Below are 17,161 nucleotides of genomic sequence, written 5' to 3'. Positions count from 1 at the left end.
AACTGGAATGCTAGCTGAAGAACATATCAATAATTTCATGCTTTCTGTTAATCTCAACGGAGTTACCAACGAAGACGCCGTGGTCCGACTCTTCCCCTATACGATGCAAGGGACGGCCGGGTCATGGTACTTCTCGTTACCTTCCAGATCTATCACCAGCTGGGATATTTTTCAAAATCAATTTCTCACTAAATTCGGCGATGATAGATCAACAGCGACACTGATCAATGATCTGTCCAATCTTAAAGCTGAGGCTCGGGAACCCATTAAAGATTTTAACTTACGGTTCAACAAGATCCTCAATAAAATCCCCGCTGCTTCCCAACCCAGCGAGGAAGTAAGATGCGAATGGTACATCACCGCCTTACCTTCAAACTTGGCCATCTTCGTAGATAGGGAAAGCAAGACAACCTTAGTCGAAAATTTGGCTGAGGCATTAGCAGTCAAAAGACGCGTAGTAGCCCTAGAAAAGAGATCTACAATCGAAGAGCGTAAATCTAAGAAAATCTCTTTCAAAGAAGAAACCAAGAAGAAGCAAACGAAAGATCCTTTCGACATGGAAGGATTACAAAAGGTATTAAACGCCATGTCAAATGAGATGATTGATATCAGGAAACAAGTAGCAGAATCATCCCCAAGAAAGCCTTTTAGGAGTTTTAAGAGAAATCCTCCTATGGAGACGAAGCCACCTAGCGTGGTCTCTAACGTGGAATCTGAACAAGAAGAAGAAGAGAACACCGCTGAAACGCATACCGACGATGAAGAAGTGGTGGAACTGCAAGGAATGTGGGATTTCATCCTCCCACAAGAGGAAGATCAAGAAGCACTTCCGGTTAGTACAAGAAGCAGAAATCAACTTGATCCTCCCCAGACTACCCCAAAACAGAAGGGCGCAAGCCCTCCAGCAAGAGAAAAGGTCGCAACGAAGAAGACAACCCCTAATGCGACCTCATTTAGCCCAGTCCAATCAGAGCAATCGCCTCCATCAAAGACACTAATAGTGTTGGATGAAATGGAGTATAACATCATCGACGACATGAAGAAGACTAGGGCTAATATCACCCTGTATGAGCTGAGCAAATTGAAACACCAACAGAAGATCATGATGAAAGAGTTACACGTCGTACCTACTGCGCCTCTACCTACAGCTATAGCTTCTCATAATGTAGGAAGACCCCCAATCAACGCGATCAATAAAATCGATCCAAATGACATCGCCTTGATTGGAGGGAGGTCTACATCTCACACTCCCCCTTTCCTCCTCACTTACGAGATCTTTAACAGAAACGTGCATAACTGCTTGGTTGATTCTGGTGCTTCAACCAATATTCTACCCAAGTCAATATGTGCCAAACTTAATGTTCAACCGCAAAAATCCGCAGTACGCATAGTTCAACTTGATTGATCACAAGTCGAAGTGATAGGCGAACTAAATCAAGTGAATATAAGACTATCGTCCAACCCCAAGGTGCGCCAGGTCATCGATATTCTAGTTGCTGACATCCCTGAATTTTATGGTCTAATTCTTTGCAGGGATTGGTCCGAGAAGCTCCACGGATATTTTTCGACTGACTGGTCGCACATGTGGTTACCCTTCAACGGGAAGCCAAATCAAATAAAGGTTGAACAAGAACTGCACCAAAAGTACATAGTGACGGACCTGGAGGGAGAGAACGAAGCCATAGCATACAACAGCAGCATCATAGGCAACTATTCGGTAGACTCTTTCCTTGGAAATTTCAATGCTCACATATCACCATATTTAGAAAATTCAGTCGTATCCCAAGTAGAAAACTTTTCCCAGACTGATGATTCAAAATGTGTTAGTTTCTTAGATAACCCTGTAAATACTTCTTTATTTTGGAAATTATATTTTGATGGCTCTAAGTCCAACGAGGGAGCGGGAGCAGGATGCGTCTTGATTAGCCCAGGCGGAAATAAGACCATGCTCACATGCAGACTGGAGTTCGATTGCATGAACAACACAGCGGAATACGAAGCCTTGGTGCAAGGCCTATACAAAGCAATCGGCTCCAACGTCAAATATCTTCAAGTCTTTGGAGATTCCAAGATCGTCGTCAAACAGGTACGTAACACCATACATTGCCTGTCTAGTCATTTAAAGCACTACCAATCTTTAGTGCAAGATCTCACTGCGCATTTTACAATATTTAATATTTCATCAATCCCAAGACTTCACAATGCAAGCGCAGACCTGCTAGCAAACGTAGCCTCGAGACTCATTCCCTCCGAAGACTTTAGTCTAGATAGGTTTTCGATAGAATTAATTTTTAAACTGTCTATTCCTGACAACATCACCAACTGGAGAGTATTCAACGACGACCCAGACATCATAAGTTTCCTTACCTCCGAAGGATCCTACTCAAACCAGATAATCGACGAGGACTGTCATGACCACCAAATACAACAAAGTAGCACTGATAACGCTATACCCAAATCAATGGTCAAATTAGAAGATTTGTATGACTTAAAAAGTCGGTTCAAAAGGTCAGCTAATGCCAAACTTTACAGTTCAACTCTGAACTACGAATCAGTGAACTTAGGAACCAACGAGAAACCCCAAAACGTCAATCTAGGCCAAGGCCTAGCTCCTGAAGAAAAATCAGCATACATCCGTCTTCTACGACAGTACAAAAACGTCTTCGCCTGGAACTACGATGAGCTGAAAACTTATAACACTTCTATCATTCAGCACACTATCCCGATGATCGATAACGAGAAACCCGTCCAACAAAAGCTCAGAAAAATCCACCCCAACCTGGAAAATCAGATAAAAACTGAGCTGAATAAGTTGTTGAGAGCCAGAATAATTTTCCCGGTCAGACATTCCAAATGGGTATCCAATATGGTACCTGTTAGGAAGAAAAACGGAGATATTAGAATCTGCATCGATTTCCGGAATCTCAACAAAGCCTGTCAGAAGGACAATTTTCCCCTCCCACCTATGGAGCAAATATTACAGGCTGTAGCAGGCTCAGAATTGATGTCTTTCCTGGATGGATTTTCAGGATATAATCAAGTGCTGGTACACCCAGACGATCAGCTAAAAACCACCTTCCGAACTAAATGGGGTACCTACGCGTATCGAAAGATGCCGTTCGGTCTGATCAACGCCGGCACTACTTTTCAAAGAGCTATGGATATTGCGTTCAAAGGGTTAATCAATAAATCAGTAGTGATTTACCTGGATGATATAACTGTGTACTCCAAAAAACGAAGCGACCATCTCAGAGATTTGAAGCAAATCTTTCAAAGATGTTTAAGGTATGGAATCTCGCTTAACCCGAAGAAGTCTTTTTTCACGTTGAGTGAAGGAAAATTGCTAGGATTCATAGTGTCCAAATCGGGCATTCACATCGAATCTGCCAGAATCAAAGAAATTTCCGAGATATCCATGCCCCATAACAAAAAGACCATGCAATCTTTCCTAGGACAGATCAATTTTGTGAAAATATTTGTCCCAGATTTTTCACGTATTATTTCTCCTTTACAAAAAATGATAAAAAAGAATTCAAACTTTAAATGGGGTCTAGACGAGCACGAAGCATTTAACTTAATCAAACAAGCCATCATCGATGCTCCATCCCTAGCAACCCCAAATTTTTCAGAACCATTTGTCTTATACACGTTTGCCTCAGAGCATTCTTATGTTGCGATCTTGACCCAGGCAAACAAAGAAAAGGCAGAAGCCCCAATCGCATTCTTTAGCTCAAACTTACAAGGTGCTGAGCTGAAATATTCGGACGTAGAAAAACAGGCATATGCCGTCTTTAAAGCAGTCAAATATTTCAAACCCTTCTTGCTAAAGGCCCATACCAAGGTCATAGTACCATTCCCGGCGGTAAGAAACCTCCTGATTCAGAAAGACGTGGGCGAAAAGAGAGCGAATTGGATCACCGCCTTGCAAGAATACGACCTGGAAATCAAGCCGGCACACATCGTAAGAGGCCAAGGCTTCTGCAAGATGTTAGCTGGAGCATCGCAAATCCCCGAAGAGTCACCTCAAGAGGTACACACGTATGAGGTAAGCCTAAACGATGCAGAATCATTTTATGCCGACATCATTTATTTCCTAAAGAACGGATATGCTCCATTTCACCTGGATCACATAAAAAAGAGAGCCCTGAGGTTAAAAGCTAAACAATACCAGCTCGTAAATGATGTCTTATTTAAAAGTAACTATGATTTTGTGCTTCTTAGATGTCTTGAGAAAACTGAAGCCGAAAAGGTTTTGCAGGAACTCCACGATGGACCAGCAGGTGGACACTATGCTGGAGAAGCCACCGCACACAAGATCTTACGTGCAGGATACTACTGGCCCACGCTGTTCAAAGACTCGTACAATCACGTGAGAAAATGCCAAGTCTACCAAACTACTGCAGGAAAACAAAAGAAGTCATCCATGCCACTGCAGCCGGTTAACATCGAACAGCCGTTCAGCCAATGGGGCCTGGACATAATAGGTGAGATCGTTCCTCACTCCTCTAAACAGCATAGGTATATCCTCACTGCAACCGACTATTTTACTAAATGGGTAGAGGCAGTTCCGCTCAAGACAGCTAATTCTGAAAACATTGTTGAATTCATAGATCAGTTTATCATTACTAGGTTTGGATTGCCAACGGCCTTAATATTTGATAATGCTTCATTTTTTTCTGGAAATACCATGACTGAGTTCGCGCTCAAAAGAGGGTTCAAACTGAAGTATTCTGCCAACTACTATCCGCAAGGTAATGGGTTGGCTGAATCAACAAACAAGAACCTAATCAGGATTATCAAAAAGTCAGTTGACCAAAACCAAAAGAATTGGCACAAAGCGCTGGTAAACGCCTTATGGGCAGACAGAATTACCAAGAAAGCCTCTATCGGGACTTCTCCCTTTAATTTGGTTTACGGGAGAGAAGCAGTTCTTCCTACTCACTTACTCATTCCCTCCTTGTCCTTAGTACAACACATTGATGAAGTACCTACTTCTCCCTTACAACTAAGGCAAATGGAGATAATCAAGTTAGAAGAACGACGAGAACAGGCCAAGAAAACCCATGCTCACCACCAAGCGTTGATAAAATCCTCTTTTGACTCGAACATAAAGACCAGAAAAAACTTCCAGGTGGGTGATCTAGTTTTGAAGTGGGATAAGGCTCACGAAGAAAAGGGCAAACATACAAAAGTCCAGAAGCTATGGCTTGGTCCTTTTCAAATCGTAGAAGTCATAGGCCCATCGACTTTTGTGTTGCAGGACTTGACAGGCAGAAGAGATTCTCTGCCTGTAAACGGACAAATCCTCAAAATGTATTTCCCATAGAAGGTCATCCTTTTGTTTTTGTAGGATAGTTTTAAATTTTCATGTTAGTTTTCATATTTCATAGATAGGGCTGGTTGTAAATGATCATAAATAGTATTCATGAAGAAACATACCATTTCTGTATCAGATTTGGATTTCACTTGTATAAATAGCAAAACTTTTCGAAAAATCTGACTTTTATTATTGACAAATAGAGTTAGCTTTAACCTGAATATGATGTTAGTTTCAAACTTCACAAAGAAACCTGGGATGAGAGTAACTTTTGGCAAAAAATTGTTTTATGCCAATGCTATGAAAGGTATCATCGATAGCAAAATAGGTATTCTCTGCAAAACTGCTGTTCTTAAAACTCTATTATTGTCGTCCAGAGCTTTCTTAAGGAAAAACAATGACTTCCTCCCTGCTAAGGAAAATCGCAGCATCCCGAGAGACAATCCAAGAAAACACTATATCTCAAAGAATAAGAGGTCGCATCACGAGCCGGCTTATCATGATCACAGATATTATAACTTGCTGACTTTGCCACTACTGTCTACCAAAACAGGGCAACGACTCAAGATTGTGCAATCGAAAGACAAGGGGTCTCATCACGAGCCAGCTTGTTCAGCAAAAGGTATAAATCAAGTGAATGACTGTGTCATAATTTGGCCACCAAACCAAGACATTGTTCTTTAGAGAATAAAAAATCAAAAAAGAAAGAAAAAGTGTCAAAAGGATTTTTCTCTGGAATGTTGTAAATGACCTCAAGCAGGAAAAAGGATCATTGCTGGATAACATGGTAACCCTGTCGAGGCTATGGACGCCTGCGGGCAGCAGAGGCTCTACCTGCGACAAATGAGCATACTTTACAAAGCCAGTACGCAGAGAAGACCTTATTTTGTCTTTGAGGAGACTGAGTAATGACTAGGTATGAATACAAAAAGATAACCTAGGGGAAACAAACAATCAGAATCAAATAAGAAGTTGTGACGAAGCATTATTGACAGGATAAAAGGTAATACTCTATCTGTCCATAACAAAATTTAGGCATAAGAAAACTTTTCTGTTTTGGAAGTGAAAATGCAATAGAACAAGCAGAGATAACTGGTTCTTCACAGTGAATCACCATTGTTGTGGTCACCAACAACCCCCCTTTTTTCACTTGACATTAGCAATAACGTCAAGCGAAGAGGGGACCCTGAACGAAAATCTCAAAAAAATACTTTTTCTAAAGTTTTTGTATTTCTCTCCCTAAGGCTCAAATCGCATCGCAAAGAAAGGCTGAAGCATAACTCGAGCGCAAAAAACAAATACTGCGAAATTGCGATGCGAAGTTCATCGCATCGCATACCTCACACGCGCCCCTTAAAAGAAAAACCTTCGAGCAATGCGATCGCCGATTTGCGATATCGCAAATCGCAAGCATTACGTTATACGACGTAACCATTAAACGAGAACTTGCGATATTTACGATTTGCGATTTGCGATCTGTGATGGCAGCAATCTGTGATCTGCGACCTGCGATCTGAAAAGACTTACCACACGATAGACCCATGCATTAAGCGTGCGCCTTGAAAGAATTTAATGACCGCATGCTTAAGTATCTAGGAATGATTGCGTTACATTTATCGAAGAGTCAAGTGATGATGGATGTCAGAATTATGTATTCATTAGAGATTAATGCTTTCACGTCAAGTCTTTTCATTTCACTTCTCCTTTGCATAGACTGCAAGACATGCAACTGATATAAGTTTATATGCAGGAAACATCTGAAGGAAAGAGGAAAGCGCCAATCAGCAAAGAGAGAATGCTTTCGCAAAGTGCATGCCACATGCAGCAGAACCGTGGATTCCAGGCTATCAGCCAACCGGCACTGATGAAATTAGACTATCCGGGACTCAGAGTCAAAGGCGCACAAAAGCAGCATATTCAGAAAAGATCCTGAAGCTAAGACTTAGTGAAGCAGAGAAAGAAGCACATGGGAAGGAGAACGCTTCAGGGAAACCTGGAACAAAGAACGGAAGAAATTCTCGACATAGAGAGTTGCCCATGCAGCACGACTCTTAACCCACTCAGTCATTCGCACGACCAGAAACCGAAAACGGCAACAGCAAAATCAGTTCGAGAAGAAACTGGGACACGCTAAGTATACACGCGGCGAATACACCCAGCTAGAGAAAGGTTTTCGAAAATATCTTCTGGTCTGCCGGAAGGAAGTGCCAGCTCCTGCTATTTCCACTTTTATCTCCCGAGCGAAACAAGAAGGCGGCTAGCCGACTCTTCCCAGGAAAGCATTACACTATTGGCAGCACTAAAGAGAATATACAGAAACGGTCAGAAATTAGATTTTAAGTTTAGAAATAAAGTTGCTTTTAGTAAAAGGGCGGTCATTTGAGGCCGATTCCCTAATTTCATGTAATTAATATTGATTAGTTAGTAGTATTTAACCCTTCTCATGGTTTTTGGAGAAGGGTCCGGAAATCTGTCAAAAAACTTATCCTCAGAACATGCACTTCTGCACCCTCAGAGGAGGTTTTTGATGAATGGATGGATCGAGATTTATTTATGTTTGCATTTTAATATCTGTTACTGATGTTGCACTTCTGTACTCTTAGTAGATGTTAGAACAAGTAGAAATAAATCATTGTTACTTGAGGTTTATTAGTGAACTTAGTCATAAATGGTACTTTTATCTCTTGGCTAGATTCTGCTAGTATTCCTAAAGTGATATGTGGCTGAGTTCTTTGTATGTTATTGCATGAATGTCTATATTACCATTTGGCACTTCTGTACGGTGGGGTCATTTATTTATGTTTAACATATAGAAAATTGATTATGCGATATGCTGTTCACAACTACTCTACCTAACTTCTTATGCAGAATGGTTTATCTTTATTGATTTATATTCTGATATCAGTTGAATGATCTTTATTATCGGCTACTGTTAGAAATCTTTCTAGATCGCATAACAAAAGAAAAACACCCCGGGTTAGCGTAGATTAGATGTATTTTTCTTCATTAGATTACATTAGCATAGAGTTAATTTAGCAGTTAGAATTAAGACTAGATTAGAAGAATCCTCCCCCCCCTTCCTTAGATTAATACCATCAGACTCTACGCACACACACACACCCATCACATTGGGAAACTGGTCCCATTATCCCCAGTCGGACCTGCTACTCCAAACGGGCAAGGAGCCGCCAACCAGGTTCCGGACCGGGTGGGTATCCCCCTTGTTGTTGACCCGACCTCGGGGCCCTCAACACCTCCTTAGGTTTCATCTAATAAATGTTGTTGACATCTGCGTCTCAATACTCATCCCAAACAGGCTCTTTATAGCGCACTCCTTCTAATGGGTCTAAAGGAACAATGATCCTCAGATCGTCTTTTTCGAACACCATTTGTCTCTTCTTAAAATTGATTATCACCAAATTATTGAAAACCCAATCCAATCCAAGAAATTCTAGATAAGGGTTGCTATCATCTATAATTTCAATCACCTTGAAATTTGCAATGGCCTGCACTCCTTCAATATCTACTACAATTACAGGTAACCTTCCCATAGCAAGGATCTTCTATTGTTTGGCCATCCTCAACTAGATCAGCCACCATTGCAACTATGGTCTTCCCATTAACTCCTAATTTTTCTTAGGTAACATGTTGGCATCAAATCCTAAGTCTAGGATTATCTAATCCATATCGTATTCCTTGATCTGCGTAGTTAGTCTCATTTCCTTCCCCATTCTCTTTTCATGTCAATGTAAATTTTTTACTGCATGTAGATCACTTCGTGGCACTTCTTTATTAACGTAGGAGTCTATCAACTCCTGGAGTCCTTCGACAACCCTCTGATTCCTCAATAGCTTCATGCAGGTTTGTAAGAATGAATTTAAAATACTTGGATCTAATTCTTGCATCATAGTAGATACTTTGTCGTAGTCCTTCTTTGGCATTAACTTTGGTTGCACACTAGATGTTGAAGCCCCAACATCCATGAAGCTTCACTTTTCCTCCATGAACGTTTCTTTTTCCTTTTGAGTACTGAACCCAAGCACTTTTTCTATTCTCTTTCTTACCCATGTATCTTCCATTTTTTTCTTGCATGCTGATTTATCATCTCCTATCACACCTCCACTCCTTGTTACAATGTTGATGCATGGTTCATCCTCCCTTGGTTCAATGGCCGGCATTTGCATATTTTGAGTGGGTTGCTGGTTCCTTTTCTCCTACATATTTTTCAGAAGGACCGAACATTATTCTATCACATTATCAAAGGATCTGCAGTACTTACAAGTTGTAGTAGGATTCAAACAATCTCTTGCAAATGACCTACTTGGCTGCATTTATAGCAGAGGATATGTCCACATCATCCACTAGCTCCCCTCCTCCTCCTTGTCCTTGGAAACCTCCTCAACCATCCTACTATCCTTGATCCTCATGTGCATGTCCTTTAGCTTGCATTCTGTAAGAATCAGCACTGCACTCCATCATCAAGTCATAACTTCGACAATTTTTCTCATCGTGTCCTACTAATTTACAAAAGTTGAAAAATAGTTTCCTTGGCATCTGCTCATATTTATGCAACAAATGGCACTCTTCAGAGCGATGTTGGCTGCTAGTTCCACATATCTCACACCACATGCTTGACCTTGGATTTAATGAATTAGGTGTTCCACTAGCCAAGTAATCTCCGAACATAGGGCATTGTTCCTTAGAATGGCTTTCTGCTTTACACTTTATACACCACTTCTGGTCTAACTTCTTTACCTCTCTTGGGATCTTGTAATTACAAGTTTAAATTTTCTAGTTGACTCTGAATCTGTTGTACTCCTGCATGACTATCTCCTATCGGTGAAGCTTCCAACTTCATTACAATTTCCAGATATTCGGCTTGGGTTGATATCTTTTGTTGAGTCAAGGGTAATTTGATATGTGGTAGCAACACAACTATAAACCACTCCTTATTCTTCTCTTAGGGTATGTTAAAGCTTACTTGTCCCATTATCACCTCGAACCATTGATCCAACTCCCAAACAGATTCATTAGTCATCTATTTTATTTCCTTCAGCTCAGTAATGCACTCCAACTCCGACTTTAGCTTCTTCAACTTTGATATCAACACTTTCTTAATATCATCTAATGAGGTATCTTGATTAGTCGAATACTTCATCTACCATATTAGTGCTCTTTCTTGCAACATCGTAATGAGATGTGTCTTCTTTACATCTTCATCATTGATTTGTCATGCTTTCCATACTGCTTCAACTGTAAACCATAAATTCTCTACATCCTCTCATCAAAGTCCTCAAAAAATAGTTAGCTTAATGTCATTCATCATTCTTCTCGAAATGTAGGGGGAGGGGGTGTAGGGGAATTAGGGGGAGGGGGATGAGGGATAATGGGAATAGAGGGATGGGGGAACCAAAATATGCCCTGATTATTCTCATCTTCTAAGTTCAATGCACTTTTAGGTTGGGAGGGGGAATGTCACGGGGTTGTGGGGTTACTTCCTTCTTATTCACTCTTGGATTCAACTAACAAGGGACTATAATCAGTCTAAATAAATTTATTTGGTTTGCAAACTATTTGTATCACTTTCCACTTCATGTAGACCCAGTTCCTCGTCCAGACTTATTCCCTCTTCGTCCAAACATTAATTTTACTTCTTTCATAGCATGCCCTTTTCACACAAAGCATCTTAATCCATAGATTTAATGAATTTAGGTGCATACCTTGCGGTCCCTTGAAGAATCTACACTTATATTTGTTGGAATATACAACCATGTCTATGGCGAATTCAATGATAAATCCTCCCAAGTTACTATCAATCCAAAAGTCAACATCTCTTGAGATGTTGTTGTTGGTATTCTTGAGTCGTTTTATTAATCCAGGACTCCACGTGGTAGGCTCGTCATTTTAAAAAAAAGTATTGTTCTCAGTCAACCTTGATACCCATTCATATAGTTCATTAGAAAACGACACAAAGAAAATATCGTGTTGTTCTATGAAAAGATATCTCTGCAACTAGGCTTCAGTCGTCAACTGCAGATTTTTGTTCCCCTGAGCTGTGAATTCTCATTCTTTCTGAGTTACCCATTCTTGCATTTCCTTCTTTGATGGATGCCACATCCACAAGTCCCTAAAATAGATCTTAGTCCCAGAAACATAACCATTTGTTGGCTCGGTTGGGCTTGACCCATGTTCGACTTGGACTTCTCACTAACAAAACCCTCAGACACCGGCCCTTTCGGCAAAGACTTGCACGCAGATCGCAGTCTCACCCGAGGTGGCTATGGGTGGTTTCATAACCAAGTTTCTACAACCTTGAGGGATTACGTGAGGTGGCTTTTACTTCACATTTCTATATTTGACTTAGTCGTCTGGCATACATATCGCTACTATGATGTACAAATCAACTACTTACTTCGTCACATTCATTCTAACATAAGCATATTATAGAACAATACAAACTGTGTTATCATAACATTTACTTGCAATCATTAATTTGCATAATAAAGAGAAAGCAAACATAACAATACATATGGATACAAAATATTTCCCAAAACTTCTTCTTTTTTATTAAGATGAATCTCTTCAATACATTCAGCTTCTCGGCCTATGCACAAAGTTGTAGGTGGTTTGTGCACTAAACTCCAGACTCTTCCAAGGTCTTCCTACACTTAGTTGTGGAGCCTTTTCTTAAGGTCCAAAACACATACTAAAAACTGAAGATACAATCACTTGTGTCCATTGACTCTATCATGATATTTGACAAAGAATTACATCTCTTTATATACACTACATCACTACAAAACCATGGTCCACATACCATGGGCTTGACAAGACAATCACATAAAACCCTGATACCCATTACAAAATGAGGGGCTTCAACCCACCCCGAAGCCCCTAGAACACTGTGCGGTAAATATAGCTTCATGGTATCACGTGTTCTGCTCCTCAAAATGTGGATTTTTTTAACAAAATTGGACCAATTTGGGCCACGCCTAACAGGGTTTTCTTTTAAACTGTCAATGCCAACAAAGAAGTTTGGAGTTGTTCAAACTTAACTTCTAGTTTTTGTGAGTTGGTGAGATAATTGACTTTCCTACATCATCGATTTCAATACATTGTGCTAGCCTAAGTGCTTCTTCACAAGTTTTACTTTGTTCATTCTGAGTGGGCCACAAATATTCTAGAGGAGACCATCCACATACCTTTGTACTAAGATATTTTCATCGATAACGTATGTAATTTTTCTTAATAAGTCTATAAATGTTTTATCGTATTCTTGTACTAATTCATTTAGTCATTGCTTAATTTCTTTTAATTTTTGTGGTTCCAAGCGTTTGACATCTTGGGCCTTGAAGAATGTGAGGAAGTTATTCTTGATTTCAATTTTTTATTTTGGTTGTTTCTCTGTAATATTCAATAATCATGTTAGAGCATGTTTCCTAAATATTGTAGAAAATTGTGCCATTTGTTTATCTTCATCAGTAACATCATTCACGAACCAAAAATTTTCATAGACGAACTAGGTTTTTTTCATATCTTTGTTTCTTTGATAGAGTGGTCTATGGTTCAATACCATTTTTCTTGTCTAGAGTGTTGACATTACAAATTTTAGAATATTTTTCAGTGGTTTGTTTCTAGCAGGATTGTTGGGCATGGAATCCCCCACATCATGTTTTGGGGCTCAAAGCCCAAGTTTTGAGTAATATTATTGTAAAGTCTCACGAATTGCAGGCACAGAGCATGAATTGTATGTTAGAGTCATAGGGTTGTCCATCCTAAGTTTTGAATGTAGTGTCAGCGTACCCATGGTCTGCGGACCATGGGATTGTATAAATAGAGCTAGGCTCTAAGTTGTAAGGAATGAAGGAATGGAATCTGATGAATAGAAGAAGATAACGAGCATAGAGCAAGAGTTTAACTATCTTTGGTCATAGTAGTAGGAAGAGGCTCTGTAGCTGAGTGCGCAGAGGCCTAATAGAGTCCACAGCTGAGTGTGTGGACCCCTGCTGCTAAGTGCACAGGGCGGAGTTGAGTCTATAACCAAGGAGGAAGAATAATAAAGAGAAGTTTTATGTGAATTCCATGTATCTGTTCTTGTGTTATTACATGATTGATATCATTTGCAATTATATTGTTTATTTACTGCGCACATTTGTATGAATGGTGAATATTTTTAAGTATAACTGAAAGCATACGGATAAACTACATTAATCAACTGATATGAGGCTACTAGTAAGGATTTGGGTAATAACATTGTTCGGCCCCCGATTAAGGCTACGCAAAGGCAGCATCCCAGGCTACGAGGTACTAATAAGTGCGCGTAGTGATGTGTGCACATGGTCGAACTGTAGACCACTTGGAAACCATCAAACATCCCCAGGGTGAAAAACCTGGTTCTAACATCCTCCCATACTACTTCGAGTGAGACCTCAGTCTGCGCTCCGTGGACAATTGTCGAAAGGGCCAGTAGTACCAGGATTTGTTTGGCTAAATCACCTCCGAACCTGGGTTAAGCCCCAACAACCCAACAAATGGTTCCGTTGCCGGGAACGGTATCTGCATAAGGGAAGTCTGATGTCGTGTCACTGGAATCCAACGAAGAATGAAATTGAAGGGTGGTTAGATGGAAATATTCACGAGTTTGTGAAGTAGGAAAATAGGAATCTGCGAGTACCAAAGGAGCAGTGGTTGGAGCGCTACTTGTATATGGAAATCCACGAAAGTTTCTTTGCATCCTTTTCCCTCTGAGTTGTATGAGTTGATCACGAAGCTAGTAGACAGCCAGGGAAGGTGTAGGTTCGACAAATCAATTGTGTGGACTCTAGAATTAGTGCATAGACTAGAAGCGTCCGAAGATAAGATCGTGTGCGTTGTGGACCATTGGCTCGATTGAATTATAGGGGGGTTTGTCACCGAGTTCGTGGTAGACATGACAATCAACTACAAAGAGGCAGAACGATGCTTCATCATAGGACCACGAGGTAAGTACATTAAATCTTTGAACACTTGGATTAAGATGCTATTATGTGAAAAGTGGGTTATGCGAATAAATTGATGTTTGGGGCTACGTGAAGCAGGAAGATATATAGAAACAAAGGTAGCGCAGAGATAGAAAATAGTCCCTTGATGTTGGAAATAATACTGAGAGGGGGGGTGAATCAGTATTATCTAGCAATTTAATAAATCTTCCTTATTTGATCTTTGAATTATTTTTGCATGTCAGTACCATAAAATAATGAGCATGAACAAAGAAAACAGATAGTCACACCAAAGAACACAAGATGTAAGGTGGAAACCCAATGTGGGTGAAAACCACCTGCTGCAATATGTCTCTATCTTCTTTCAAATTAGAAACTTCTTTTACAATGATTTTGTACTGGTGCAGTCCTTTACCAGTACGCAGGCTGCAACCTGCAGAGAGCTACAACTCTCTCTCTCTCTTGTTTTCCAGTCTACTCCTGGAAGGGAGCTACAACCCCCTACTTCTTTTCATAAAGCATCAGATGATCAACAAGTACATAACAGTTACAGTCCACTACAGATATCAGATCAATAACAGAACTAACCCAGAACACTTTATCAACAGAGAAATTCAATCAACAGAACATCTTAAGACAGAGACGCAGTTTTTCCTTCTGTGGCCTGCGACCAGACACAGTTAACCTTCTGCTACCCTGCGTCCACACGCAGATATCCTTCTGCTGCGCTGCGTGCCCACGCACTGTTCCTTTAACTGCTCAGCGTTCTGTTACTTCAGGGACGCAACCAGAAACACTATCGCGCCGCGTCTTTTTGCTACAGGGACGCACCCAAAAACACTATCCCGCCGCGTCCTTTTGCTACAGGGACGCACCAAAAAACACTATCGCACCGCGTCCTTTTGCTTCAGAGACGCACCTGAACCTTGATCGCTCTGCATCCCCACGCAGATCTCTAGTCACTTAGCTGCGTCCAGACGCACCTGAACTTCGTCTGTCCTGCATCCCCACGCAGATCTCCAGATTCTGCACTGTGTCCCGGCGCGCTTTCCTTTCACTGTACCTGCATCCCTTCGGGTATGAAAGATTTCAAGACTTTAAGTGTAACCCAAACAGTCAGATCTACAGATCCGATCTTGCGCCAAAGAGATCTCAGTCCTTCAGTAGATTCGCCTTTTAGATCTAGACCAGATCTCACCCAATAAGATATTCAACCAAAGACATACCTAAGCCAAATGATCTCCTTTGCTTTATATAGGCAAGCTCCTCCTCAAATCATGGAACAATACCACGAGCCGACACCATAATAACACAATACCGTCGGTAGATACCAAGAGTAAAACACAAGAAACCCCCATGTGGGCTTTTCTCTGCCTAGAAATGTGTGCACTGGGTGGACGCACCTCCTGAAAGGCTGGCCTGCGACTCTGGATGTAGTCCCTGCATGGTGTACCTGCGGGTATGCACCTTCTGAACTGATATCCTGCGTCTTTCTTAATTTTTCATAAAATGAGAGCCCTGCCATGGGAGTTGCCATCAAGTACAACATCTGTAACATATAGCCATACCAGAAATCATAATGCCAACAATCTCCCCCTTTGGACTTGATGGCAACCTTACAAACTTCAGCTTCATTCTCCCCCTTTGACATCAAGGGCAAAGGGTTATGCTCCCCCTAAGATCATGCTCCCCCTAAACCAGATCTGTAACAAAGAACCATAATCCTCCATGAAAGAGATAGAGACATATTGCAGCTATTTCCAAGGTCTCCTTCTGACCATCCTCCATAATGCCAACAATGCATTATATGCTCCCCCTGAACCTGTACCATCAATCAGAAAAGGTTCAACAATAAGATGATGCATCAACAACCCCCAGCTTTTGCCTGAGGTACTCAAAAGTGTCCCTGGGCAATGGTTTGGTGAGAATATCAGCAACTTGTTCCTTAGAAGGAACATACTCCAACTTGACCTTCTGTTCAAGCACTTGTTCCCGGAGAAAATGATACTTGATTGGTATGTGCTTGGTTTTTGAATGCATAACCGGATTCTTTGAGATGCTGATTGCACTTGTGTTATCACATAAGATGGGGATAGGTGGTGTACAAGTGATTTGAAAATCCTGCAAAGTTTGCATCATCCAAAGAAGTTGGGTGCAACAAGATGCAACAGCAACATATTCCGCTTCAGCTGTAGACAAGGCAATCGAACTCTGTTTCTTGCTGAACCAAGATACCAGTCTGGAACCCATAAAGAACGCACCACCACTTGTGCTTTTCCTGTCATCCATGCTTCCGGCCCAATCTGCATCTGTATAAGCATGAAGAGTAAGATATGTATCTCTAGGATACCATAAGCCATAATTTTGAGTCCCTTGAAGATATTTGAAAATTCTCTTCACTGCCTGAAGATGAGTCTCCTTCGGATTTACCTGAAATCTTCCAACTATTCCAACTGCATGCATGATGTCCAGTTGGGTACCTGTCAAATATAGTAAACTTCCAATCATAGATCTGTAGGTTGGTTGATGTACTGCTGCAGATTCATCATTTGCACTGAGACTACATCCTGTGACCATGGGTGTACATACAGGTTTTGCATCTTCCATGCCATATTTCTTCAAAATCTGTTTGAGATATTTGGTTTGAGATAAAAAGATTCCTCCTTCTTTTTGTTGGATTTGCAAACCAAGGAAATATGTCAGTTCTCCTAGCAAGGACATTTCAAATTCTTTCTGCATGACCGAGGCAAAGCTTTGACTCATAGCTTCTTCATTGCTGCCAAAAATAATGTCATCTACATACACAACAAGTATTAGCAATTTGTCATTTTCAACTTTTATATACAGATTGCTATCTGCTGAACCT

The sequence above is a fragment of the Pinus tabuliformis genome, chromosome 8, assembly GCF_031772625.1.
Source record: "Pinus tabuliformis cultivar Carrire ecotype Pingquan chromosome 8, CPIR1, whole genome shotgun sequence".
Lineage (NCBI taxonomy): Eukaryota > Viridiplantae > Streptophyta > Pinopsida > Pinales > Pinaceae > Pinus > Pinus tabuliformis.
The sequence above is the reverse complement of the archived record's forward strand: the minus strand, read 5'-3'. Positions refer to the sequence as shown.